Here is a 26,534-nt window from a genome sequence, read left to right as displayed (position 1 = left end):
CTTCCTGGGGACCCTTAAGATAAGCACTTCACCATTCTCCGCATCTGCAGGCCTCGTGATCCCATGATCGAGGTTACAGGCACAGAGGAGGATGGCTGTCACTATGGCAGTCCCTACAGCAGCACTGCTGGTAGAGGGGAACCACAGCTGCACTGGGGTGACAAAACGAGCCACTTCACATTTCAGCCCAGCACAGAGGATGATGGAACCCAGGACACTCAACCACTGAGACACAGCTCAGTCCTGTTTATTTTATTTTGAGATAAGTCTTGCTAAGTTGCTGAGGTTGACTTTGAACTTGGGATCCTCATGCCTCAGCCTCCTGAGTTGCTGATCTTATGGGCATGCGCCACTGAGCCCGGCAGTTTGTTGTTTTTTTAGATGGGGTCTTGCTATGTTGTCCAGTCTGTCCTCAAACTCCTGAGCTCAAGCCCCCCTCCCCCCTCAGCCCTGGGTATCGGGGATGGCGGTCCACACCACCACTCCTTTTATTTTAAAGTCAGGGTTTGACTCGTGGAGTTAGCAACAACCCCAAAGTTCAGATAGAAAAAAAAGATTCCTGTTTCTCCCAGCAGTGCTGGGAGTTCCCAGGAGCCTGTGCAACTCAGAGAGGACTGGAAAGCACGGTCCCACGGTTAGGGTAAAGAATTCTGCTGCTGACTCCAGGGAGCCACTGACAGACGCAGCCACTACCAAAGCATGGTAATTTGGTGAAGGTGCCATGTGCCCTCCCTCTGGCCACGCCACACTGTGGCCAGCATGATCTTTCCACCCGGCCATGTGCAGGCCATGTGCAGGTCATGACCGCCGCCACCCCAGCTCCCAGCAAGTTGCCAGGCCTTTGAGCTCCTCTGCCTCAGAGAGCTGGCGTTACCTGGCAGGGCGTCAGCAATGGCGGGCAGCCTGCCTTGTGTTGTCCAGAAGCCGGAAGATGTCGGGTCTCCATGCCAAGCCTCAGCATGCCCAAGGCCCCGGGGCGATCTCTGCACTAAGCCAGAGCCTGGCACTGCCTGAGCTCACAGGGAGGCCATGTCTGGGCTGGACCTGCCTCTTTCTGGAGGTTTCTACTTAGGAATACCAGCAGCAGCCCTGCCCTCATTGTCCAAGGCCCCTCAGACCTGGCGCCAGGACTCTGTGATCCCAAGATGGATGATAGAGGCTTTTTCCTGGCTGGCACTGGAGCGGATAGGGCTCAGCATCAGATGTGTTTGATTTAAAGAAAACAATGAGTAGGACCTGCTGCTACCTGGGAATGGCATTTACATCCGAGCCTCCTGTCCCACACCCATCCCGCTCTGCTGGGCCAGCTTGTCCTGCAGATTGGGGCTCCTGTCCCAATTCCAGTCTCAGCTCTTGCAACACCTGGCAGAGAGGCCTCCTCCCACCCGCTCCCACAACCCTGTCATCTTTCTTTGCAGGACAAAGCTCTGAGGTCTTGCTGCTCCTCATCCATCACCTATGCCCCTAGACTGTGGGGCAGAACATCTGTGATTGGCACTTGGATTGCCTGTGTCCCCAAAGCTGCTTGTGCTGGTAACATGATCCCCATGTGGCCATGTTGAGGTGCCGCATGATGAAAGGCCTCAGCACAGGTAGAAGGAACACAAGGAAGACAACAGGAGCCTTCCACCTGCACATGATTTGAAACTCTCCGCACACTCTGGTCATAGGTGACACTATAAAATCAGTCATATCCTCGGGTCCATAAATAACCCATCTCCTGAGCTGGCCTTAAGAAAAACAGATCTGAGAATGCTTTTGTTCAATGAGCAGATTGTTTTGTAATTGATATTTTGAGGATGCGCTGACTTTATCCCTGTCACATGCTGCAAGTTGGTGACACAAATGCAGTACTCCTTAAATTCCCAAGCAAAACAATAAAACCTGGGCATCTGGGACAGTAGTAGAGATATTTCACCAAAAGCAAAGAAGAAAAGAATCCCTATAGGCAATGACTCACACGCAAGCGGCCAGCGCACAGGAGGACTAGAAGTGCCCTGTGAGAGCGAGTGTGTCCTGCAGGTTTCACACGTACAAACGCCTTGATCAGTGAAGCCACCGCATCCTCTCCAGCACCACACTGGGCCTGTCAAGAGTGTGCTCCATCTATGCCAGGCTCCGTGGCACACATCCTAGCAACTCTGGAGGCTGAGGCAGGAGGATAGCAAGTTTGAGGCCAGACTGTCTCCAAATAAAAAAGCTGGGGTGTGGCTGCAAGGTAGAGCACCTTGGGCTCAGTCCCTACTGCCACAAAAATAAGTACATAATGAATATCAGTCTGTGCCTTGCTTTGTCCATCCTTAAGTTTCTTTCTGCGATGTTGTCTAGGACCCACAGGGCCTGAGTCAAGGTGTACCTCCCTTTAGGCATCCTGGAGACCCTGTCCTAGGAGACACCCCAGTGGTGGATTAATAGGAAGCTCAGGCACTCCTGCTCTCTGGCTGGGTTAGTACTTTGAGAGCGGGTTGTTAGGGTGGACAGCCCGTGCCTCTGTCCTCTCTGCACACAGCCAGCTCCCCTTCTGTTTCTCCCTGTGTGGTGATGGGGCCCGGGTTCTATCTCCAGGACACCACACCCTAAAGCTTGGACCCTCCAGCAACCAGAATCACAAGCCCACTAAATGCCTTCTCGAAATGCCCAGTCTCGGATGTTTAGTTACAGCAACCAGATGGACTAACGCAGGACCTGCCCCTTTTGCTACCCACCCTGAGCACACCCTGACACCCTCAGGGTCTCAACTGGAAGCACAAGCTCTCACGGATGGGCAGATGATGGCAGATCTTTTCACCCACTTAAAACAGTGGCTTCTTGTTGCCCTCAGAGAAGTCCCAACACCCCCCTCTTCCCAGGCCTCTGAGCTCCCGTGGTCTGTGTTCTTCCCGTCCTGCAGGCCCACCTGAAGGCTCTGGCTGACCATCCAGCTGCACTCCTGCTGGGCTGCTGCGTCCTCAGCCTGGAGGCCTCTCCCTCCACAGTGGACCCCACCTCACTGACCAGCTCGCAGGGCTCAGCTCTCCGTGACCCGGGGCCCCTCAGCAGCATCATGACCACAGAGGTCCTGCCCAGGAGTAGCCAGCCTCTGTGGTCACGGCACCTCTGTCAGGTGCCCAGGTGCAACGCGCCTCCTTCAGGTGCTGCCCACACACCTCATGCTGTGGCCTGGGCACCTGCAGACTGCCGGCCCCCGGGGGCCTGGGGAGACCAAGGGGCTGCCTTAACCACCGGGCGAGACCGTGCAGTGGTTGCTGTGAAGGTACTTGGCATCCTTGAAGGCCATTTTTGTTTGCAGAAAAGACTATCAAACACATATTTGTTTAAAATAATAATGTTCCGTTTTTTTTTTAATTTACAAAGTCGTAAACCTAGTTCTTGCACAGTTTTTAAGAACAGTTTGCAAAATATCATTTCTATCTAGCAGCCTGGCAATCTGACAACGTTAAGTGTCTGACAGTCACTTTCACAGGCCCTCGTTCGGCGCTGGCTGTGTTCTCAAGCAGCTGACAAGCTCACGGTAGAGGGGGATCTGTTGGAAGCCCTGGGACCACAGGGACACTTGGGAAGACCAAGTCCAGTGCAGGTGAAGTTGACTCTGACTCCGTTTCTCAGCTCGGTTTAAACTGGAGTCACGAGCCTGCACTCCTACAAGCCAAATCCTCCGCAGCATTCATATATGCCAATTGGTTTTTGTTCCTGTTGTTGTTTGTTAGTTTTGATGCTGGAGGCTGAACCCAGGGTTGCTTCTACCACTGAGCTGCACCCACAGTCCTTTCATTTTATTTGGAGACAGGGCCTCACTAAGTTGGCCTTAAACTTGTGATCCTCCTGCCTCAGCCTGAGTCCTGGGTACAGGAGTGTGCCACTGCATCTGCATACAGAGCCTTTTTAAAGGACTCCATTCACAACTGGGGTTGTGGCAGATGACTTTGCCTTGCTGGCGGCCACACTTGAGAAGTGGCGGATGTACAAGGGATCTGCTGCAGCATTGTTCACCACAACTAGGGGCTAGATGCCCAGCTGGGAGCCAGTCAGACCTGGGGCGTTCTTCTACAGGGCACACACAGCTCCTGCATCATGGATTTTGCATCTGAGGATTCAACCAACTGCAAATCAAAATATTTTTTAGGTGCTGGGGCTGTGGCTCAGTGGTAGCATACTTGCCTGGCATGTGTGAAGCATTGGGTTCGCTTCTCAGCACTATATATAAATAAATAAAGGTCTATCAACAACTAAAACAAATTTTAAAATAAAATATTTTAAAAATTGCATCATACTGTACTGAATATTGTGAAGACTTTCTTTTTGTCATTATTCCCTAAACAATATAGTATAATGACTATTTATATGCCATTTACACTGTCTTAGAGGTGTGAGTAATCTAGAGATGATTGGAGCTACATGGGAGAACATGTGCAGGTTATATGCACTCCTTTTTCTACCCATTTCCTTCCAGGGCTTGAGCATCCTGGCATTTGATACCTGAAGGAGGTCCTGGAACAAATTCCCTGCAGATACCAAGGGACAATTGTACTATGGATTGTTATGGATAATCTCTAAAATATATCAACAGGAAAGATCAAGATGCAGATGTGTAATAGCCTACAATCTCTTGTAAAAACAGATTTATGAGCCAGGCGTGGTGGCACAGGCCTGTAATCCCAGCGGCTCCGAAGGCTGAGGCAGGAGGATCACAAGTGCTGAGCCAGCCTCAGCAAAAGCGAGGCACTAAGCAACTCAGTGAGACCCTGTCTCTAAGTAAAATGCAAAAAAGGGCTGGGGATGTGGCTCAGTGGTTGAGTGCCCCTGAGTTCAGTACCAAAAACCAAAAACTAAACAACAACAAAACAGATTTATGTACATATTTGCTTGTTTTTCAAATGACGTATCTGGGAAGATTCACAAGAAAATGAAAAACTGCCTACCTCCAGGCAGGGAAAGAGAGAGGCCGAGGGGCAGAATCAGGAAGAGGATGTCCTACTATAGAGCCACGAGAACGTACTACAGCTGAGTGCTAATCGGAGCCAATGGAAACACCAGCCGAAATTCCAAAACCACAGTTTTTTAAGACTCAGAAGAACAATCTTTAAGAAGAATATATTTTAATTCAACTTGAAACCACTACCCTAGAGCTTGCACCTGTTGCCCCATGGGAGGCTGCTGCCCTTCACAGCTCTGCTCCCATGAGCTGGCCTCCATTACACTGATGACTTGGAATGGCCTTGCTGCCGCGTTGCATAAGGAGCTCTGTGCGTTGGGCTGGGCCCAGAGCTCCCAGGAAGGGGAGGGGAGCCCTGGAGTATGCTCAGGTGATGGTGTTATGCTGTGGATGTGAGGTGTCGCCCGAAAGCTCACGCTTGAGACAGGGCAAGGAGGTTCAGAGGAGAACTGACTGGGTTGGAGAGTCTTAACCAGTGAATCATCCCTGATGGGATGAAGTGAAATGGTGGGGTGTGGTGGAGGAGGTGGGGATGGGGCATGGCTTCGGGGCATATGTTCTGTATCTGGAGTGGAGACTTTCTGCTTCCTGATCACCACGTGAGCTGCTTCGCCCCGCCTACACTCTTCCCCATGGCAGAGCTGGCGTGAATGCACGGAGGTCTCTGAAACCCCGAGCCCTCATAGAAACCTTTCCTTCTCTGCACTTGTGCTGGCCGTGTCATTTCGTCATAGCAGTGAGAAAGCCGACTAAACCATAAGGTAACTGTTAAAGCAAACCTAGTCGATGAGAGTAATCACGACTCTCCTTCATGAGTTGTTTGGAATGGACTTTCCAGATTTCTGCCCAGGGCCTTTTCTCAGAGCACATCCTGAGCACAAGCTCCACTGGCCCGAGCACAGCCTACCTGGTGACTCCTGGCCAGAGGCCAGGTCTGTTCACACCCCAAGACTCCAGAAATGATCAGATCTCTTGAAAGGACACATTCTCCTAGTTACCAGGGATCACGAACGACATGCAGGAGTCCAGGTGTTCAGCAACTCTGAAGATAAACCCAGGCAGCAGAGCTGAAGCCTTCCTGCTGCCTGGGAGTCACTGAACCAGGCCTCCCTGACACGGCCGCTGACACCAGGCCTTTCTCAAAGACTCTCCTGCTCCTGTCCTTCAATATTTTTTTATTTTAATTTAATTTAATTTTATTTTTTGGTACTAGGAACTAAACCCAGGAGGGCTTAACCACTGAGTCACATCCCCAGCCCTTTTTATTTTTTATTTTGAGACAGTGTCTCCTTAAGTTGCTTAGTGGCTCACTAAGATGCTTAGGGGCTCGATAAGTTGCTGAGGCTGGATTTGAGCTTGTGATCCTCCTGCCTCAGCCTCCCAGGCCTCTGGGATTACAGGCATGCACCACTGCACTCTGTCTTTGGCGTTTGATTTCTGAATAAAAAGCAAAACAGCCAGTGAATGTGGGGAAAGGAGAAGACCATGTTTCATTCTGAGGCTTGATTCCCCTGGGGATGATGGACCCACAAGTGGATTGAAGAAGACACCCACTCATAATCCGGTTGTCTCGGAAGGGTCCAGTCGTTTCTGCTGCAAGCAGTGACTACTGAAGCCTGGCCTGGGGACAGCTCTTCTTGGAGAGGTCTTCCAGCCAAGGACTGCACCAGACGCCTCTCCTGGGCCGCAGAGCCCCTAAGCTGCCTCTTCTCCACCATATGCCAGTGTTGCCTGGGATGACTCCCCCTTTTGGGGACCAACATCAGTTTCTGCTTTTCACAACTGAAACCCAAAGTGGTACAATGTCCTCCTAGTCTCTGTCCCAACACAAAAGTAGCCACATGTGCCCCCTTGTCACACTGAACCATTGGAACGTGACAATATAGTCAAGACTTCTCATATCTTCACAACTTGGTAGTTTCCTTGCAAAGTACCCAACTGTCTGAACAGCTGTCGTCAACATAGTGAAGTCCAGCCTGCTGCCATCGTACTGAAAACGTGCTCTGCAAGGGAGGCCTCCCGCCTTGGCTCCCGGGCTTCGCCACGTGCACTGCCTTCCAGCAGCCCCCTGCTGAATTGCAGCAGTGAACTAGTGCAACCTTTCAACAGCAGAAGCACCCTGGAGCCGTCGCAAGAACATGAAACAGGCCACGAGAAGGAAGCAGGAAGCCCAGCTCTGTGTTCCGAGGCGTTTCAAAACAGCACATCTGTGATCCAGATCAAAACCAACAGACTCAAAAGCACTCTGATGGGACTCAGAGAGAAGGTGGCCCACAGTGGCGCCACCTTGTGGCCACCAGGAAGTGTGGGCCTTTCAGAGGACACTGACCCCCTGGCCTGTCCCATCAAGCTCCTGAGGCCTGTGTCCACTGTGGCCAGGACCTGCAGCAGCATCACTCCAGTCTTGGATAGGAGGCCCCAGGCAGGATCCCCTAGGGGGCGCCATCCTGGGCTCTATTGCCCAGCGTGTCCTTGGGCCAGCTACTGTGGCCTCCCCCATCCAGTGTGGACCTCAGCCAAGCTCCAGCTGCTGGATGTGGTGGTGTGTGCCTGCAGTCCCAGCTGCTTGGGAGGCTTGGGCAGAAAGATCTCTTGAGCCTAAGTTTGGGGGCAGCCCCAACAACATAGCAAGACCCCATCTCAAAAAAGAAGAAGGAGAAGAAAAGGAACAAGGGAGGAGGGACAGTCCTCCTGGCCCTCTCACTTCCCACTAGAAGATAAAAATGCAAACTCTCCAGAACCCCAGCCCCGTGGTAAGCTGGCTCCAGCCTGCAGCTCACTCCCCCAGGGCTTAACTCCCATGTCAGGCTCTGGAAATCCCAGCTGCCTTCAGTGTCCCACACGCTCCATGTGTCCCCTCTGCCTGAAATGCCCTTTCCAAGTGACTACATTAAAATCAGCACCAAACACATACTATGCTCACAGCCTTCCAAACAGTGCACATGTCTTCTCATCTTCTCATGACATAGGGACTGACACTGACTTTGTGCTTGACCAGCTGTGCTGTGGAGAAGGAACCCTGGGCTCCTGGCTAGAGAATCCAGAGTCCAGCCTTGCTCCTGATGGACTGCAGGCCTTGGGTAATCTCTTGGGACATCTGTTTCTCATTTCATTCTATGTAAAGTGGGAGTCACAGACACTCCGCGGAGGGGAGGAGCTTCTTACACTGCACAGAAGCTTCTCTGAGCACAAGCTGTCCTGCAGGCAGGGGCACATCAGAGCAGAGACCATGGTTGGCTCTTGGCAACATTTTGTGGGTTCTGTTCAGCTGTCTTGAGTCCTGGGGAGAAATCCCTGGCCGACTATGGCATGGAAAACATACTATCGGCTGCTCCATCAAAGGCCACAGCATTCCTTCCCCCAAGGCAATTTAGGCACGCACAGCCCCTGCCCTCAGTTGTGGGTATGACAATGCCTCCATGTGGCATGTGTGCTCAGGGTGGAAAGGCTTCCGGGGGAACTCAGCAGACCGTGGGCAGAGGCACCGAGTGCAGGGGACTTCAGTCTGACCTGGCCTCTGCTGCCAGCCTGAGCCTCCTGCGTCACTTCTCTGACCCCTTGGCTTGATTAAGTCAGTACTAAGGTCCCTTCCAGGGCTTGCAGTCCATGGATACGTATGGCCTAGATATGTATGGTCCAGATAAGACTGGCACTGAGTGGGTTCCTTAAAGACTAAGCTTCGCATAACTTCCACCTTTAAGTAGCTCTGGAATCACTCAGTCCACAAATATTAATCGATCTACCCCAGGTGTGGTCTATAGTCCAATCAGATCACTCTCACGAAAGGCACCATCCATGACAAACACTGAGTGAAAGCTCTGTCTATTTGGATGCTGATTTTTTAGGATAAATTTCTTTTTTAAGAAACAAAGTTGTACTCCATTGGAAAAACTAATTAGGAAAGGCTCATTGCCGCTGCCTCTGGGCACCCGGAGTGAAGCCCTGTGACTCACTTCTTGCTGACTTTGTTTCCCAACTTTCGAATTTCATGCTTCCTGTTTGTATTGCCTGTTCTTTAAAATAATCATGTATATTGGGTTCAATCCCCAGCACCACAAAAAATAATAATAATAAATTAAATAAAAATTAAAATTAAATAATCACATATTTTCTTATGAAATGATACAGTGTCTGGGACTTGTTTTCAAGTGCTCCAGGCTGGGGTCAGCCAGGTAGTGACTGTTGCCACAGCTGGGCAATGAGGACCTGGGGGTTCCTGTTCTACTTTTGGATATGTCTGGAATGTTCCAAAATGAAAATATTAAATAGTAAACATTCTCATTTGTTAAAAGCACACTTAATTACTCACACACTGCAAATTTTTGCTTTATTCCACCTTTCCCCTGAAAACTGTGTTGGTATAATGAAAACAAAACCAAATTCCTTCTGACGAATCAGTTACATTTTTCCAAGAATTAGGGAAAAAAACCAGAGAGGAACCTGGAGTGCAGTGCCAGTGGCCAGCAAGGACAGCAGCAGATGTCTCTTGGGGACACCATCTTCTGTTCTTCCTTGGCGAGTTGGAGCCAAGCCAGACACAAAGCAGAGCTTCCTGGGTGCACCACTGAACAAGCACTTTCCTTGAAGGGCACTTTTCTTGTCTCACTGGCTTTTCCTTTAGGAAAAAAAGCAAAGTGGTAGACCACCAGTAAGAGTGGGCTTCAAATATGTCTCTCCGAAGGGCAAATGGCCTTTGATATCCATATGCTCAGCCAAAATTTGCTGTAGTGTCTCTGATTTTTTTAGCAATGCATTTTTTGAAATAGTTTATGAATAAGTGTTTCTGGCATTGGGCCAGCTGCTGAAATATGCTAGGCTTCAACTGATGTATGGGCTTCCTGTTGCTGCTATAACAAATCACCTCCACTGACCTGGCGGTCAAAAATAGCACAAGCTTGATCTCTTGCAGGCTGGATGTCAGAAGCTTGGATTCAGTTCCATCTGGGTCAGATCAGAGAGCTCAGCTCCTCTGGAGTTCCGAGGAGGGAATCACCCCCACCTTTCCCAGCTTGCTGCTCGCGGGCAGCCAGGGCTTGGTCCCTCCTGTCTTCACAGCACACTGTTCCTCTCTCATCCTCGGCCCCATCACCTCTGCTCAGCCCTGGCTGTTCTGCTCTCCCTTTTATTGAGGTGTGATAGAGTAAAGATAGGTAGAAAGGAGACAGAGGGAAGGAAAGAGACCTCCACCCCACATCTAAACGCCCATGACCCGACTGACCCGCCAGGCCTGTTTTTCCTCCAGGTCTGCCACTCCCAACTTTCTGAGAACTCTATTAGAGTTACTGCAAATTCACTCATCTGTGAAAAGTGCCTCGAGCAGGTTACAGCTGAAGTGCCCTGTTACCTGCACGATGCTCTTTCAGATGTGGCAAAGCAAAGACAGGTGTTTGAAGCAGCCTATCCCTCAGGGTACTTTCCAAGTGTTACCTACAGAGCTTTGGAGCAAGTCACGGTGTTAGAGCAAGTTGGCCTGGGACTCTTCCTTCATATGTATACACTGGTGGTGGGAAGCGGAGCTGTCGCGCCAGGGCCATCCAGAGCACCAACACCAGGTTTAAAAGGCCATATGTGAATCGCAGCTCCTTTTCTATTGCTTGGCATGACTTCTTCTGGTGGCTTCACTTCAGAGACTGTTCCTGGCCCCTGAAAAGAAGAAGGCACATGGACCAACACATGCACAACTCCATCTGGTGTGAGCCAGCTGTGGTAGCTGGCTTCCTGTCACTGTGACAGAATACCTGAAAAGCCTATTTAGGAGGAAGAAAGGCTTGTTGGGCTCATGTAGCAGAGGTTCCAGCCCATGGTCACTTGACGCCATTGGTTTGGGCCTCTGGAAGCACAGCACGGTAGGGCGAGAACGTATGATTAGTAAGCCCTGTCCACCTCATAGCGGGTGGAAGGCAAGGAAAGAGACGGGAAGGAGCTAGGGTCCCAGTACCCCTGCAGACACGCCCAGGACCCAGCTCCTCCTATCAGGCCTGGCTCCTAGGCCCCAGCACCTCCCAGTAGCACCACAGGCTAGTCACCCAGTCTCTACCTCGTGGGCCTCCAGGGACATGTAGATCCAAATAGAGTCACCTCTGTTTCCTTTTTATACTGACAGTGAACCACGAATTCATGCTCACTGAGACAACGGCAGCAATAGGGAAGGAAGTGTGTGGAGCAGAACAGGGCAGCCCTTCCAACCATTCCCTCCTGCTCCCCTTCCAGGTTCCCCTCAGGAGATCAGACGCGTGGTTCTGTGGACGGATAAACCCCCCCTTGCTCTGCTCCACCCAGCACAGCTAGCAAAACTGCTGCCCCTCCCCGCCTCACTCCCCATTACAGACTCTGTTTGGGGGCATTTTTAATTTTTTTTAGTTGTAGATGGACATAATACCTTTATATTTATCCTTTCATTTTTATGCAGTGCTGAGGATCAAACCCAGAGCCTCACACGTGCTAGACAAGCACTCCACCACCAAGCCCCAGCCCCTGTCGGAGCATTTTCAAGAGCAGAAAGTGATGCCATTTTGCAAAGCAAAGGGGTTCCATAGATCCCTCTGGAAAAGGAGAGGAAAGCCCAGGCCACGGAGCCTGGAAGACAGAAGCGCTCAGAGTGGGCAGGGGCAGGGAGTATGGCTGGGCTGCAAGAGGGAGAGGGGGCAGGTGAAGCCACCAGGCAAAGCTGGGGCACCCACAGGTAGCGTTCTCACAGGCAGCAGCCTCTGTCTTTAGGGTCTTGCTATCTTTGGAGGGTCAGGTGATCTAAGCCTTTGTTTGGTTCTTGGGTGGGCTTGGGGGGCCCACTGGGCTGGCATGGTACAGAGGGAAGGAGGCCACTGCAGGCTGCACAGGCAGCTCCACCACACCTCGGGGCAACAGGGAGACCTCACAGTGAGGAGCATGTCCCCAAGCAGGAACAGTGAGAGGGCCTGGCCTGCCTTAAGATGGGCTCTTAAGACGGGCTTGCCTCTTGTGGGGGACTTGGCTGCATTTGTCCTCCAGGTCAGGTACACATGCACACCCTTATAAAAAGCACGAGTGGAATCCTACTAACTTATTTTTCTGTGACTTGCTTTCCCCTTAATATTCTAGAGCATTCCCTGTCAGCTCACGGGGAACACCGATTCTTCCAGGCACACACTGTGCATCTTCAATGTTAGCAGGCTGCTGCTGGCCCTCCCTTCTCTCCTGCCGCTGATTAGGTCAGGGAGCAGGAAATGAGGGCTGCTCTGGGCAGGCAGGGGACACACTGGCCACTCCCCTGGGCTTGCCCTACCTTGTCCACGCACTGCCTTTTGGAAGCCCCCTTGCTATTCACCAGCCTAATCCTGGGGGATCAGCCTCAGCCTCAGCCTCTGCCGTGCTGTGGAGGGGAGGTCAGGGAAAGTTGGGGGAAGTCCCCAAATACCATCCTTTTGAAAATGTTTCTATTTGTTTTTGGTTTCCATAGTGCTGTAGCATGAGCCTAGAAAACTTTCAGAATGTTTTAGTGATGTTAAATCTCCTTCCCCTTTTATTTCTTTAACTCTTTTTTTTTTTTAAGAATCAAAGACAAACTTCAAACGTTTTGCATGTCAACTTCATCCAGTTCAACGCTTTTATATGTGCTGCCACAGAATTCCCAGAAGCAGTCATGTCAAAGCAGTCTTTGCAAAAGGAGGGGCAAAACTTTGTTTCAAATGTCATTCATCAGCTCTTGAAATATAATACTCACATTTGGAAATCACGCTTCTCTAAATTAATTGCCTCCAGATCACAGTGGGGCTTTTCTTTCACAGAGCTTTCAAACAACCTCAAATGTCATATCAACTGGTAATTTTCCCCCTAAGAATGAAACCAAATCTCCTTAGTAGTGAATTAGTGGGTTATGGGTGGGGCTAGGGATCAAACCCAGGCAAGTGCTTTGACACTGACCTCACCCTCCACCCTGAACTGGCTCTTATAGATGTGTAAAAATGGACGACAGGTGAGGGCCTGGGCAGGACTGCAGGCACCGAGCCAAGCAGGCGTGTCTTCAGTAGTTTCAGCTCCTCCGGGGGCATCTGCCCGGCTGACTCTGCTCTCCTCACCCCCAGGGAAAACGCGCTGCCCGGCCTCATCGGGGGACCTTCCAGCAGAGACCGAGGGGAACTGGGCTCATCCTAAAGTCAGCGTGGAGAAGGTTTCATAAATACAAGTCCAGGTCTTTTAAAAACTGTACAACTGGATCTCCATTCCTGCTCCCAGTGTGGGGTGACAACCCACTGTGAGTTTCATCCAGAAAGGTTGGAGGGAGGCCTGGGGGAGCAGGGGCTCCACGTTTCCCACTCCTGGAAGCAGCATCTCCTGGTGAGTCCTGGAATAGTTTCAAAGCAATGGCCTCATAAATCAGGGGTTGGGGTGTGTGTGTGTGTGTGTGTGTGTGTGGTGTTGGGGGTGAACCCGAAGCTTCGTGGATGCTAGGCAAGTGCTCTATCACCAAGCTACATCCCCAGTCCCCATAGATCAGGTGTATTGGAGCAGGGCAGCTCTTCTCAACTGATGGCTAAAAGAGGTCAGTGTTTTTACTTCGATTAAAAAAAAAATAATGCAGCAATTACTTCTTTAAATTTTCAGCCTTAAACAGATTGTTTACAAGCCACTAAAAGGTTATTCAAGGATCAGATGAGATGAATCAGCTCATGTGTTAGTTTATCACTCAGCAGATGCAACTGGCTAGTTGGGTGGTATTAGCTTTCTGTTACTATTACATAATACCTGTAATAATCAACTTAGAAAGAGAGAAAGCTAAGGGGGGGAAAGTGAGTTGAAATGTGTTTAATGTGCATTTCAAATCTAATCTCAACCCATACCAATCCTTCCTTAAATGAATTACCAGAATAATTTTTCCAAAAATCAATCTAATCCTTTCATTGAGAGAAAGAAGAGGGAGAGAGAGAGAGAGAGAGAAAAGGCTTATTCTGGCTCATGGTTCCGGAGGCCTCAGGCCTTGATGTCATGCTATGTTGGCCCCTTGCTTTGGACCTCTGGTGGGGCAGCATGTCACGGTGGAGCATGGGGTGGGGCAGAGCCTCTCACCTCATGACCAGGAAGGAGAAGGAAGGGGCCAGGTTTCTCTGTCACCTTCGAGGGCATGCCCCCCAGTGACCTGGACACCTCCTGCTAAGTCCCACCTTGTGAGAGCTCCGCCACCTCCCAGTGACACTGTGGGCCTCTGACAAGTGGCTGTTGGGGACCAGTCCAGACCCACACTGTATGGCAGGGGGCTGGCACACTGAGCAGTTTTCGTTCTTTAACCCTCATACATTCAGTCTAATTTGCTGCATATAAAACTACTGCTCAAGGTGGGGAAGCAGAGGGAATGGAATGAGAGAAAATATTTGCAAGTCAATTATCTGCTAAAAGTTGAGCCTCCAGAGTACATGAGAAGGCCTGCAGTCCTACCACATGCAAGAGCAAGCCCCCCAGTGAGGGAAGGGCACAGGGCTCACACAGGAGGTACTCCTCCAAAAAAGATTCAAAACAGCCTAGGGAGATGTTCAACATCACTCATCACCAAGGAAGTGCAAATCAAAGCCACAATGAGGCACCATGTCACACTAATCAGGATGTTTATTACAGAATAACAAAATTATAAGCATTGGTGAGGGTGTGGCAAATTGGAACACTGAAAAAACTAGACTTATCATTAAAAAAAAAAAAAAAAACATAGACTAATCATAATGAACCAGCAGTTCTACTTCTGGACCTTTCCCCAAAAGTCAAAAGCAAGGACTCAAACAAATATTTAAATATATCTATACCAATGTTCACAGCAGTATTATTCACAATAGTCAAAAGGTAGAAATATCCAAAATGTCCAAGGGCAAATACACACCTTAGCAAAGCATGGTGTAGACACACAAGGGGTGGCAAACCTGTCTGTGGGCACGGGGCTGATCCCCAAGGCCTCATGGAGACACAAAAAGACTGGGCCAGCACCCTTCCACCCCAGGGGGGGGGGGGGTGCAGGTCAGAGGCTCAGGGGCTCAAACGGCCTCTGGAGCCAGCCTCAGCAACTTAGGGAGACCCTGCCTCTAAATAAAACACACAACAGGGCTAGGGATATGGCTCAGTGGTCCAGTGCTCCTGGGTTCAATCCCTGGTGCCAAAAAAAAAAAATAACTTTTTTTCTTTTCTTTTTTAAGAAAGGGTGCATATTTTGCTATTCTGGGTGGCGTTTTCTACATATAGCCAATATTTCAAGTTTGTTTTGATTTCTTGCAATTTTTGCATTATTTTGGGGGTTCCCACTTTCAAATGTATGGCATGATTTTTAACTTGTATTTCCCTACCCTTTTACCATTGCCCTTTACCATAATGGAATATCCCTCATCATCTCTAGCAATGTTCCTGCTCTAAATTTGGCTGTTATGTCTGTTTCCAACTTGTTTGTTCTTCAGTGCTAGTGATGGAACCCAGGGCCTGACACACGCTAGGGAATGCTCTACTACTGAGCCACACCCCAGCCCTCATTCCCTTAGGTAGGAGTCCAGGGACACCAAGATGGCGGAGGCAGGGCCTGAGAAGCCTGCCTGCCAGGACGGGGGCCCAGGCCTGTAGTCCCAGCAGCTCAGGAGGCTGAGTCAGGAGGATGGTGAGTTCAAAGCCATCCTCAGCAACTTAGTGAGGACCTAAGCAACTCGGAGAGACCCTGTCTCTAAATAAAATGTAAAAAAAGGGGATGTAGCTTGGTGGTTAAGTGCCCCTGGGTTCAAGCCCTGGTACTGGCTCCTTGCCCCGACCCAAAAAAAGGGCAAATTCTAGGCTACGTGTATTTTATTGAAGTTAAAAAAGGAAGAAGAATAAGGAAGACGTGGTTCAATTAGGTAGTTACTTTGTAAGAGTTAACAAGGAGAAGTTTAAAAAATCATGTTTTAAATTCCTGTCAAGACATTTTTCTCTAGATCCATACCCTGTGATCACGATTCTCACACAGCACATCAAACTGTCATTGGTTCTCTAAAAACGAATAATTGAAGAGAAAACAGAATTTTAAACAATCAGTCTGGTTTTTCACTGATGGAAGACCTCTACTAACAATGTGTGATTTCTGAACAAAGGCAATGAAGAGCGGTTGAAATTTTCCCCATCTCTTCATTTAGAAACAAAAGAGAAATTTTATAAAAATAAACTGGGTCTTTTGTAGCCCAAAATTGCAAGCATTGGAAACAGCTGCTTGGTCTATTTTTGATGGCATAATGCAAGATACGCCTCCATTTAATTTTTTTCTCATTTCAACTAATTTTTAGCACTATGATACATGTGACTTTCTTTTTAAACACTCTGAACAGAGCAGACTTGGGATGACGAAAGCCCACTTAGGCTGCCTCCCCCACCCCCAGGCCTGCTCCCTGAGGCCGGCCTTCTCCTGCGCTTCACTCCTGCGGATCCTCCATGATTCCACAGACGCAGTTAGGTGGCACTACTTTCCTTTGTCCCCATTTTGGTTGGTGCCTTGTAGTTGTACATCATGGTGGGGTTTGCTGTTATACAAACACACATGCACACAATCTAACCACACCACTGGGCCAGTGCGCTCCCCAGCATTCTCCCCCACACCACTCCTTTCCTCTACTCATCTCCCTTGGATTTTTCATGAGATCACCCTTCTTTTCCTTTTTCCCTCGCTAGCTTCCACATTTGAGAGAAAACATACAACCCCTGACCTTCTGATTTTGGCTTATTTCACTTAAAATAATGTTCCCCAGTTCCTTCCTTTTTCCTACAAATGACATAATTTCAATTTTCTTTATGGCGAAATAAAACTCCATTGTGTATCTCTACCACTTTTCTTTGTCCGTTCATTTGTGGAAGGAAACCTAGGCTGGCTCCATAGTTTGGCTGTTGTGAATTGTACCACTACTTTTAGACTAAATAGATACCATCTAACAACGACTTGCTCAAAAAGATGACAATGTAAACCACATGATTACCCTTGATTTTTATAGCTAATTTAGTTTTATTTATTCTATTTGTTAGTCTTTGTAACTTGAAATAATGCAACTTCGGTTCCTGTACTGAGTGTTTTGTAGGTTGTAGGGAATCAAACCTGGGGCCTGGTGCATAAGGACTGATTCTAAAATTTATATGAAATGAAAGCATCTAGAATATCCAAAGGTATCTTGAAAAAGAACAAAACATAAGCTGTTATAATAATGACTTAAAGAGCACTATTATGCTGTCGTCATGAGTAGGGCACTGGTAGAACAGTAGATGAATTGGTTCAACAGACAGAGAGCCTAGAATCACACAGACATTTGGTCAGTTGGTTTTGATTTCTATATTTGTGGTGCTGAGGACAGATCCCAGGACCTCCTATGGGCCAGGCAAACCCTGCCACTGAGCTGTATCTCCAGCTCAGTCATTTGATTTTGGGGGGGACTACTATGGACTGAACCCAAAGGTGCTTAACCACTGAACCACATCTCCATCCCTTTTTATTTTTTATTTTGAGACAGAGCCTCACCAAGTTGGTAAAGCTGGCTTTGAACTTACAGTCCTCCTACCTCAGCCTCCCAGGTTGCTGGAATTACAGGCCTGCTCCACCATGTCTGGCTGAGTCATTTAATTTTTGATCACAACTCTCCAATGAGACATTGGGCTGTAGCTCAGTGGTAGAGCGCTTGCTTAGCACATGTGAGGCACTGGGTTCCATCTTCAGCACCACATGAAAAAAGAATAGACTAATAAAATTATTGTGTCCACCTACAACTAAAAATATTTTTTTTTTTTTTTTTTTTTAGAGAGAGAATTTTAATATTTATTTTTTTTTAGTTCTCGGCGAACATAACATCTTTGTTTGTATGTGGTGCTGAGGATCGAACCCGGGCCGCACGCATGCCAGGCGAGCGCGCTACCGCTTGAGCCACATCCCCAGCCCCCTAAAAATATTTTTTTAAAAAAGCTCTCTAATGAGGAAAAGAAAAGCTTTCATAAATGGTACTAGAATGACTAGAATGTTTATAAAGGAAAAAAAAAAGAACTTTGATGTGTACATCATTCTTACCTAAGAAATAATTTGAAATGTATCAGAGACCTAGACTGAAAAACCAAAACCATAATCTTTAGGGCAAAACAAAAGAATATCTTCATAATGGGGTAGCACCTAAACCTATGACCACTGTATGTTTTTTCTCTGGGCATACATACCTGTGATAAAAGTTTAACTTATAAATTGGGCACAGTAAGAGATTAACAAATATAACTAACAATAAAATAGAATTAGTACTACAACATACAGTAATCAAAGTTATGTTCATGTAGCTTCTCTCTCCCCCTCTCTCTCACCCACCCCTTCCACCCTGCTCTCTTCACTTTCAAAATATTTTACTGTGATGCACTTGCCCTTCTTTTTGACTTCAGGTAACTTAAACCTCAGAGAGTAAAACCACAGATAAGGAGGAAGTTCTGTAAAATCCCGGAGAAAGATACGTATACAAATCCCAATGAGGTTAGAGATATTTTACTGTGAACAGAGCTTGTTAATGAAGATAAGATTGGAAAATATAACTCAAGGCCAAGTTTGAACAGTCTTTTCAGTAACCATAAATGAGCTATTAATCCAGAGATTTCTCTCAGAAAGGAGAGATTGAGAAAGGGGAGATAGGAATGAAAGATGATGGCAAGAGCCAGGTGCAGTGTGCACACCTCTCATCCCAGCTACCGGGGAGGCTCAGGCAGGAGGATTCCAAGTTCAAGGCCAACTTCAGGACTTCAGTTAGACCCTGTCTCAAAATAAAATTAGTGAACAAAACAGCTGGCAGCATAGCTCAGTGATGGAGCATATGCCTAGCTTTTATGGGGTCCCGGGTTTGTTTCTAGCTTGGTATTAATGGAATATTTAAAAATGTGTCTATTTGCTACATAAAATCAATAAAAAGAAGGTATCTTTTAAAATTATGATAGACAAGTGTACACATTACTTGATGCATACAAATAATTTCCTAAGTCCATCAAAATTCCAATAAGTCAACAAACGTGTTTTTAAATTGTGACCGTACTGCATATGATAATTCTGTGAGCTCAGAAATTCAACTTAGGACTCTGTTGCATTACATGTTTTTCATGTTGTATGACTTTCTGAATTTATGACATGATTCTGGCAACTTCTAGAATGCTTTTAATATTGACACAGACTGTTACATTATTTCCCTGGAAACATATAAATTACTTTGTATCACAGTTCTTGCCCTCAGACTTTGGACAAAGGAGCTGCCACTAGATGTGGAGTCATGTAGTGACTTCTCATCTGCATCCTGCAACAGCATAGATCTCTTAGAGAGATGCAATGACTTCTCATCTGCATCCTGCAACAGCATAGATCTCTTCAGCCCAGGGTCCTGCTGTTTCCTGTGGCACTGATGGAAGCAAGTTAAAAATGTGGAGGATTTTTTTTCCAGACTAAAAACATCATTATTGCCTTCCTCATAATCCATGGTTTTTAAAAAAAAAAAAAAAAAAAAAAATATATATATATATATATATATATATATATATATATATATTTCTCCCCCCCCCAATGGACCTTTATTTTGTTTATTTATATGTGGTGCTGAGAATTGAACCCAGTGCCTCACACAGGCTAGGCAAGTGCTCCATCACTGAGCCCCAGCCCCAGCCCAATCCATGGCTTTTTTTTTTAAAAGACCTAGCTTAACACAGAGAAGATGGACATATTCTCATATTTGTCCCATGGAGGTAACTAACATCTTGCTGTCTGCTGTCTAGTAGGCCCCATCCATGTCAACACATGAAGATCTGCTTTTTAAAAGAAAGACACTGTCTACTACAATGGATTTATCATAATTGACTTAATCCTATGCTAACAAACCTTTCATTATTAAAAACAATATCATAAATATTCTCTTGCAAGCCTCATTCATCTGGTTATAAATAACCTTGGAATAAATTTTGGGGTCACCGCTTTTGCATGCTTCAGTCTTTGTTAGGAGGCCTGCACCTGCCGACTGTCCTCCAGTACTGCTGTGCTGTAGCTGCTGGCCCTGCAGCCCCTGCCACGCAAGCTAAAATGTGCAGCAAAGGGACCCTCACCCTGGACTGTGGGCCAAGCCTAGGACCCACACATGCTGGGCGTCTGCTCCTCCTCAGAGCTGCATCCCAGCCCAGGAACATTTTTTTTTTTTTTTTTTTTTTGCCTTGTTTCAGATATTAAACCCAGAGGTGCTTCACCGCTGAGCCACATTCACAACCCTTTTTTTAGAGATAGGATCTAACTGAGTTACTTAGGGCCTCACTAAGTTGCTGAGGCTGGCTTTGAATCTTCTGCCTCAGAGTCCTGGGGGCTGGGATCACAGGTTTGTGCCACCAAGCCTGGCTCCAGGAACTCTCTCTGTTCACTAGAGGGACCTTTCTCCTCCTTTATTTAGCAGGAGGGCTCCTGCCCTTTGGAATCCAGCTCCCTGGAGGTTATGTTGATTGGTGGCCCTTGGTAATTGGCCCCCACACTGACATCCCGGGCAGAACCACCCTGTTCTTACAGTCCTATCTAGTTCCAGAAGCTCCCGATAGCAACTACATAGCAACTATGAAGAAATTCCAATAAGTCAACAGTTTGATGGCTTCAAACTTCAAACTTCAAACTTCGAAGCCCTGTTTTGGCTAAGGCCCTTTTTTTGCTTCAACTTCAGTGAGGAGATAGACTGACTTCCTGACACTTGAAAACTAGAAATTCATTTGTTAAAGGAGCATGTCCCATGAATGGTGGAATCCAGCAGGACTGAAATCTCCAGTGCTGGCTACCAAGGGAAAGAGGTGGGGACAGACAGGAAGGAAAGAGACGCAGACAGGGCTGCAGCCCGCGGTCTGCCTCATGACACACAATGTGACTGAGCAACACCACTCAGCGCTTCCGAAAGCCTGGGAGGTGAGGTGGGGGTTTTCAGGTGAGTCCCCGTGGTGTGTCAAGATGGACAGAATACCTTTATTTGATTTGTTTATTTTTATGTGATGCTAAGGACAGAACCCAGTGCCTCACGCATGCTAGGCAAATGCTTTACCAATGAGCTGCAGCCCTAGCCCTATAATTTATTCTATGACAAAAATTTTAACTTTATTCCCCCAGAAATGATTGAACAAATCATTGTCTTCATGACTTTTGGTGGAAACTTAAAATAACTATGCTGAGCTGGATGAATGGAAGTAAGTTTTCCAAGGAATCTCCATACTTTCCATATTGGTGGCACCAATTTGCAGTCCCTAAGTGTAATCTCGCTTCATAGTTTACTTACTCTTGGAAAGTCTTTAGGACTCGGATGGAACCAGAGAAGGTTGTGTTCACTTATTTTCTTTTTGTATTTTATTCTATTTTTAAATTAAATTATTTATTTATTATAATTAATTATACACGATGGCAGAATGCAATTCATTTCATATTACACACATAGAGCACAATTTTTCAAGTTACTGATTGTACACAAAGTATTTTCACACCATTTGTGTCTTCATACATGTACTTTGGGTAATGATGCTAACTATTCCACCATCAATCCTACCCCCTTCTCCCCTTCCTTCCCCTCCCTCCCCTTTGCCCTATCTAAAGTTCCTCCATTCTTCCCATGCTCCCCACATTGCCATTATGAGTCAGCATCCTCATATCAAATAAAACATTTGGCTTTTGGTTTTGGGGGATTGGCTTGCTTCACTCAACATTATGTTCTCCAACTCCATCGATTTACCTGCAAATTCCATGATTTTATTCCCTTTTATCCATTGTGTATATGTACCACAGTTTCTTTATCCACTCATCTACTGAAGGGCATCTGCATTGGTTCCACAGTTTAGCTCTTGTGAATTGTGCTATAAACATTGATGTGGCTGTGTCCCTGAAGTATGCTGTTTTTAAGTCCTTTGGGTATAGACCGAGGAGAGGGATAGCTGGGTCACATGGTGGTTCCATTCCCAGTTTTCCAAGAAATCACATACTTTCCATATTGGCTGCACCAATTTGCAGTCCCTCCAGCAATGTATGAGTGTGCCTTTTCCCCCACATCCTCACCAACACTTATTGTTGTTTGTATTCTTAATAGCTGCCATTCTGACTAGAGTGATATAAAATCTTAGTTTTGATTTGCATTTCTCTAATTGCTAGAGATTTGAACATTTTTTCATATGTTTGTTGATTGATTGTAGATCCTCTTATGAGAAGTGTCTGTTCAGTTCTTTGGCCAATTTATTGATTGGGTTATTTGTTTTTTAAGGTTTTTGAGTACTTTATATATCCTAGAGATTAGTGCTCTATCTGATGTGCTTGAGGTAAAGATTTGCTCCCATTCTGTAGGCTCTCTATTTACCTCACTGATTGTTTCTTTTACAAAGAAAAAGCCTTTTAATTTGTATCCATCCCATTTATTGGTTCTTAGTTTTGATTCTTGTGCTATAGGAGTCTTATTAAGGAAGTTGGGGCCTAATCCCACATGATGGAGATTAGGGCCTACTTTTTCTTCCATTAGGCTCAGGGTCTCTGGTTTAATTCCTAGGTCCTTGATCCAAGGTTGAGGGTGTTCACTTATTTTCAACAATCAGCCAACATGATGGCCAGCCTGTGTTGTCTTCTCCATCTGGTCTATAATGAAGCAGAGGGGGAAAGTCTACAAATAGAACAAGCTCTGCTGTTTTCTTTTGAGGAGGGGGAATTAACAATCTATCTAAACTCAGAAGGAAAGGAGGAATTTAAAAGTAATTCGATCTCGACCTCCGCAGGGAATGAGAAAGAGGAACTTAGCAGAGATGTACAAGTATAAAGTGAAGTGCTTAAGAGTGGCTTCTCCATGACCCATCCCCCGTGCCAGATTTCAAGTCACATCATTAGTGTACCTTTATTGTTAATCTCGAGGACTGCAGGCAACATTCAAACACAGTCATAGTCAAATACAAGAATAACTGTCTTCAGCCCAGCATGGTGGCACATACCTGTGATCCCAGCAGCTCAGGAGGCTCAGACAGGAGAATCTCGAGTTCAAAACCAGCCTCAGCAATGGCCAGGCACTAAGCAACTTAGTGAGACCCTGTCTCTAAATAAAAAAATACAAAATAGGACTGAGGATGTGGCTCAGTGGTTGAGTGCCCCTGAGTTTAATCCCCCACACCAAAAAAAAAAAAAAAGAATAACTTCCCTCTATAGTGTTAGCTAGAAAGCACTCAGTGTGATCTAGGACTTTCAGAGATGGAGGGTTAAACCCAGACAGACTGGCTCCCAAGCTCATGCTCTCAGTCACTGTGTTGTCACATGTGTTAACTTACATGTAGTTCTTGACCCAGTGGTTCTGTGTGTGGCAGATGTTGGCATCACAAACAGAGGAAGAAGACATTCATAGTACCTGAGAACACACGCTTTGGTGGGCAGTGTCACCTTGTGGGGAGACTAGACTGCCAGCCTGTGAGCCTGACACCAAAAAGGGGAAAGCCCGAGGAGGAGGGCAAGTCCTGACAAGGTGCAGAAGCCCTACACCCAGCTGTGGCTAGGACTAGGCTTCCTGGTCTCGTGTATCAGGAGACCCTCCTTTTTGGTTTCAGGTTGAATGTGATTTCTGTCACTTCCTACCAAGAGTTCTAGTGGCTGTGTTGCACAAAAATGGATTAATCACCTACTGCATGCCAGGTGCTCTACCAGTCATCAGAATCAGGCTGTGGAGTGTGCGTGTGACTTCGGTTCTTGTCCTTCCTTCCATGTTGGCCGAAAAGACAGCTGGTTCATCCATAGCTTTCATTTGAAATGATGTGTAGGGCCTGGAGGGGCATAACACATTATTTCAGAAATCAAGGAGGTTCTTGCAAATAAATGGCTAAAAATTATTTTGGGGGCCTCTTATCTAGGGGCAGAGTCTATTTTTCCATTCCTGGCATCTGGGACTTGACATGTGACTTGCTTTGTGGAGGCCATCTTCTCACAATGGGCCTCACACTATGATCTGGTGAGATCGAGACCCTGTGCAGAGCAAGGCAGAGAAACACCTCCAGGGTCATGTCCCTGTAAGATTAGACTTGACCCTGAGAAGCTTCTCAAAAGCTCTTTAGCCAACAAGAAGTAGAACAGACACCCCTTCAAGAAGCTTTGATGGGGCTGGGATGGTAGCTCAGCAGTAGAGCACTTGTGAGGCCCTGGGTTAGATCCTTAGCACCACATAAAAATAAATAAATAAAATAAAGTTATTGTGTCCAACTACAACTAATTAATAAGTAAATAATGAAAAATTTAAAAAAAATTTTTTTTAAATTTTAAAAAGAAGAGGCTTTGAATCAACTGATGAGACAATTGCAAAGAAAAGACCCAAATGCTTTCTTTTAATTTCTATTGCTCCTGGCTATTCCATGAGCATTAAACACCCCTTGGATTTTAGTACCATGAAAGAAAAGATCAAGAACAGAGACTCCAGTCCATGGAAGAACTAAAGGATAATTTCCAACTAATGTGCAACAATGCTGTGATTCATAACAAGCCAGAGACCATTTACTGTAAAGTTGCAAAGAAGCTTTTGCACTCAGGAATGAAAATTCTTAGCCAGGAAAGAATCCAGAGCTGAAGGAGAACATAGACTTCACGGCAGACTTGCAGAAAACTCAAAAGCAGAAAGAACAGTTGCCTGGCAGAGCAGGGAGGACAGAGGCTGCCAGCCATGGGGGGGAGGGGGGGACAATGCAGGCGCCAAAACCCAAGCCTTCAAAAGTCCCAATAAGGACGATAAAAAGAAAGACTCAGATGTGCTTAAGATAGTGGAGAAGCAGCGCCTCCAAAAGGGAAGAGGAGCAGACTGACCGGTCTGTCCAGGACTCAGGTGGGAGCTGACCCAGCGGCCAGCCAACTGTTAGTGCCAATTTGAAAGAAGAAAACTAGGTGAGCCCTGGGACTTCTCCACCATGTGGCTCTCCTTGTAGGAGAACCAGGCAACTGCCCTGTGAGACTGGGAAGGCCAGCGGGAGGCTTCCCTCTGCAGTGAATGCCTTGCAGCTGTTCCAAGGGCATGAACGGAGCAAAGTAACCCCAGTGTTATACTCAATTGTGGACCCCACGGTTCTCATGCCCCACATTACGACTCCACATCGGCAAACATCCCTCAGGATGAGCCTGATTTAATCTGCTCAACCCATGGGAAGACTCCGACCTTCCAAGTGATTTCAGCAGCCGTGAATCTTTGGCCACATGCCAAGATAATTCATCTGTGATGGCAGATAGTTTACTGGATGTTTCAACAGAAGGAGGGCAGGAGTCGAGACATCACTGCCTCAAGAAGAAGGCCAGGTTAGGACCCTGGATTACAGAAGTAGAGCCAGTGGGCATTTTGCACTCACGACAGGCTCACAGCACTGCAAGCAGGAACACCCTGGTGCTCCAGGTGAAGTGTGGTCCTGAAGAGGCTGAAGTGTTTCCGAGAAACTCGAGGACACCATGAGATTGCTGGGGGTGCTCCAGGAAGCTTAGAACAAGCGACCAAGCCCTAGAACCCCTCCCAGTATAACCTGTCCCTTGGGTCTATGATACAGAGAAATGCATCTTGCCGAACAGGTGACTAATAATTTTGAAGAACTTGCCCAGCAAGTAACTCCAGGTGCCTTGTAAGCATGCGTGGAGTTGAAAAAGCAATGGGGATTTCCATTCCTTCCCCATTGTAGAGAACAATTGCGCAGATCACACGGAAGGTTATGAAGGAGCAGGGACCTGAAGCCACTGGTATTTGATTATATATTATGTACATTTTTTTTCATTCTGAACTTGGAAATGCTTTTGAAAATATCTTAACTATTTGTAGATTGTGCTTTTAATTAAACTTTGCAACAGTTAATTTTAATTGAACTTCTATGAGGTAACAAAGCTGAACCTAGGAGAGGGCTGTGCATACCAGCAAAGTTAGCCCTTGGCCTTTTCCCAGGGTGTGTCGGAGGATGTGACAGAGAACCTTGGAACATGCCTTTTTCACGGTCATCCCTTAAAAAGAAAGTCCTCAAAATAACTGAAATCCTTAATGTTCCACATTTTCCACAATTCCCCACTAAAGAAATTAAAACCAAATTGTTCCTGAAAATAAGTTAAATAAATAAATGATATTGTAAGTGGGGGAATAAACAATGCTTGTGTATAGGGAATGGGGATGAGTCTAGTGTGGAGAGACCATTGCAGAGAGACTGTTAGCCATCGCATTGCCCCAGCTAAACCCACTGCCAATTGTGAGTGACCACAGGCAAGACCAGAGTAGTTGTTTACAGCAGCAAGGAATGAGGGCAACTGTTACAAAAAGGAAAGGCAGAGTCCTGTGGTTCTGGTGTTGTTTTTCTAATGCGTTCCAAAGGTCTTATCTTTTAAACACAGCACACCAAAAAAAAAAAAAAAAAAAAAAAAAGGAAATTTCTGCCAGATTATATGCCTCCCAGTGACATGGGAGGTTGAGGCAGGAGGATTTCAAGTTCCAGGCGAGCCTGGGCTACTTAGCAAGCCCGTCTCAAAATAAAAAATAAAAAGTAGGCCAGGTGTGGTGGTGCACACCTGCCTGTACTCCCAGTGGCTTGGGAGGCTAAAGCAGGAGAATCACAGGTTCAAAGCCAGCCTCAGCAACTTAGTGTGGCCCTGAGCAACTCAGTGAACCCC

At 46.9% G+C, this 26,534-nt stretch overlaps 1 protein-coding gene and 1 pseudogene across 1 annotated transcript in view; both read left to right on the top strand.

Moving 5' to 3' along the window:
• The window catches only part of Twsg1 (twisted gastrulation BMP signaling modulator 1), a 35,967-nt gene extending 31,702 nt beyond the window's left edge, over positions 1-4,265 (top strand). Inside the window, exon 6 of the mRNA XM_027920681.2 lies at positions 1,419-4,265. The gene's annotated coding sequence lies outside the window, so the exon portion shown is untranslated. The remainder of the gene's footprint in view (positions 1-1,418) is intronic.
• Positions 64-25,564, top strand: LOC114079465 (bromodomain-containing protein 7 pseudogene; annotated as a pseudogene).
• Positions 25,565-26,534: the final 970 nt, after the last annotated feature.

The sequence above is a fragment of the Marmota flaviventris genome, chromosome 16 (genome assembly GCF_047511675.1).
Source record: "Marmota flaviventris isolate mMarFla1 chromosome 16, mMarFla1.hap1, whole genome shotgun sequence".
Lineage (NCBI taxonomy): Eukaryota > Metazoa > Chordata > Mammalia > Rodentia > Sciuridae > Marmota > Marmota flaviventris.
Note: the sequence above shows the minus strand (reverse complement) of the source record. Positions and strands in the feature narration are given on the sequence as shown.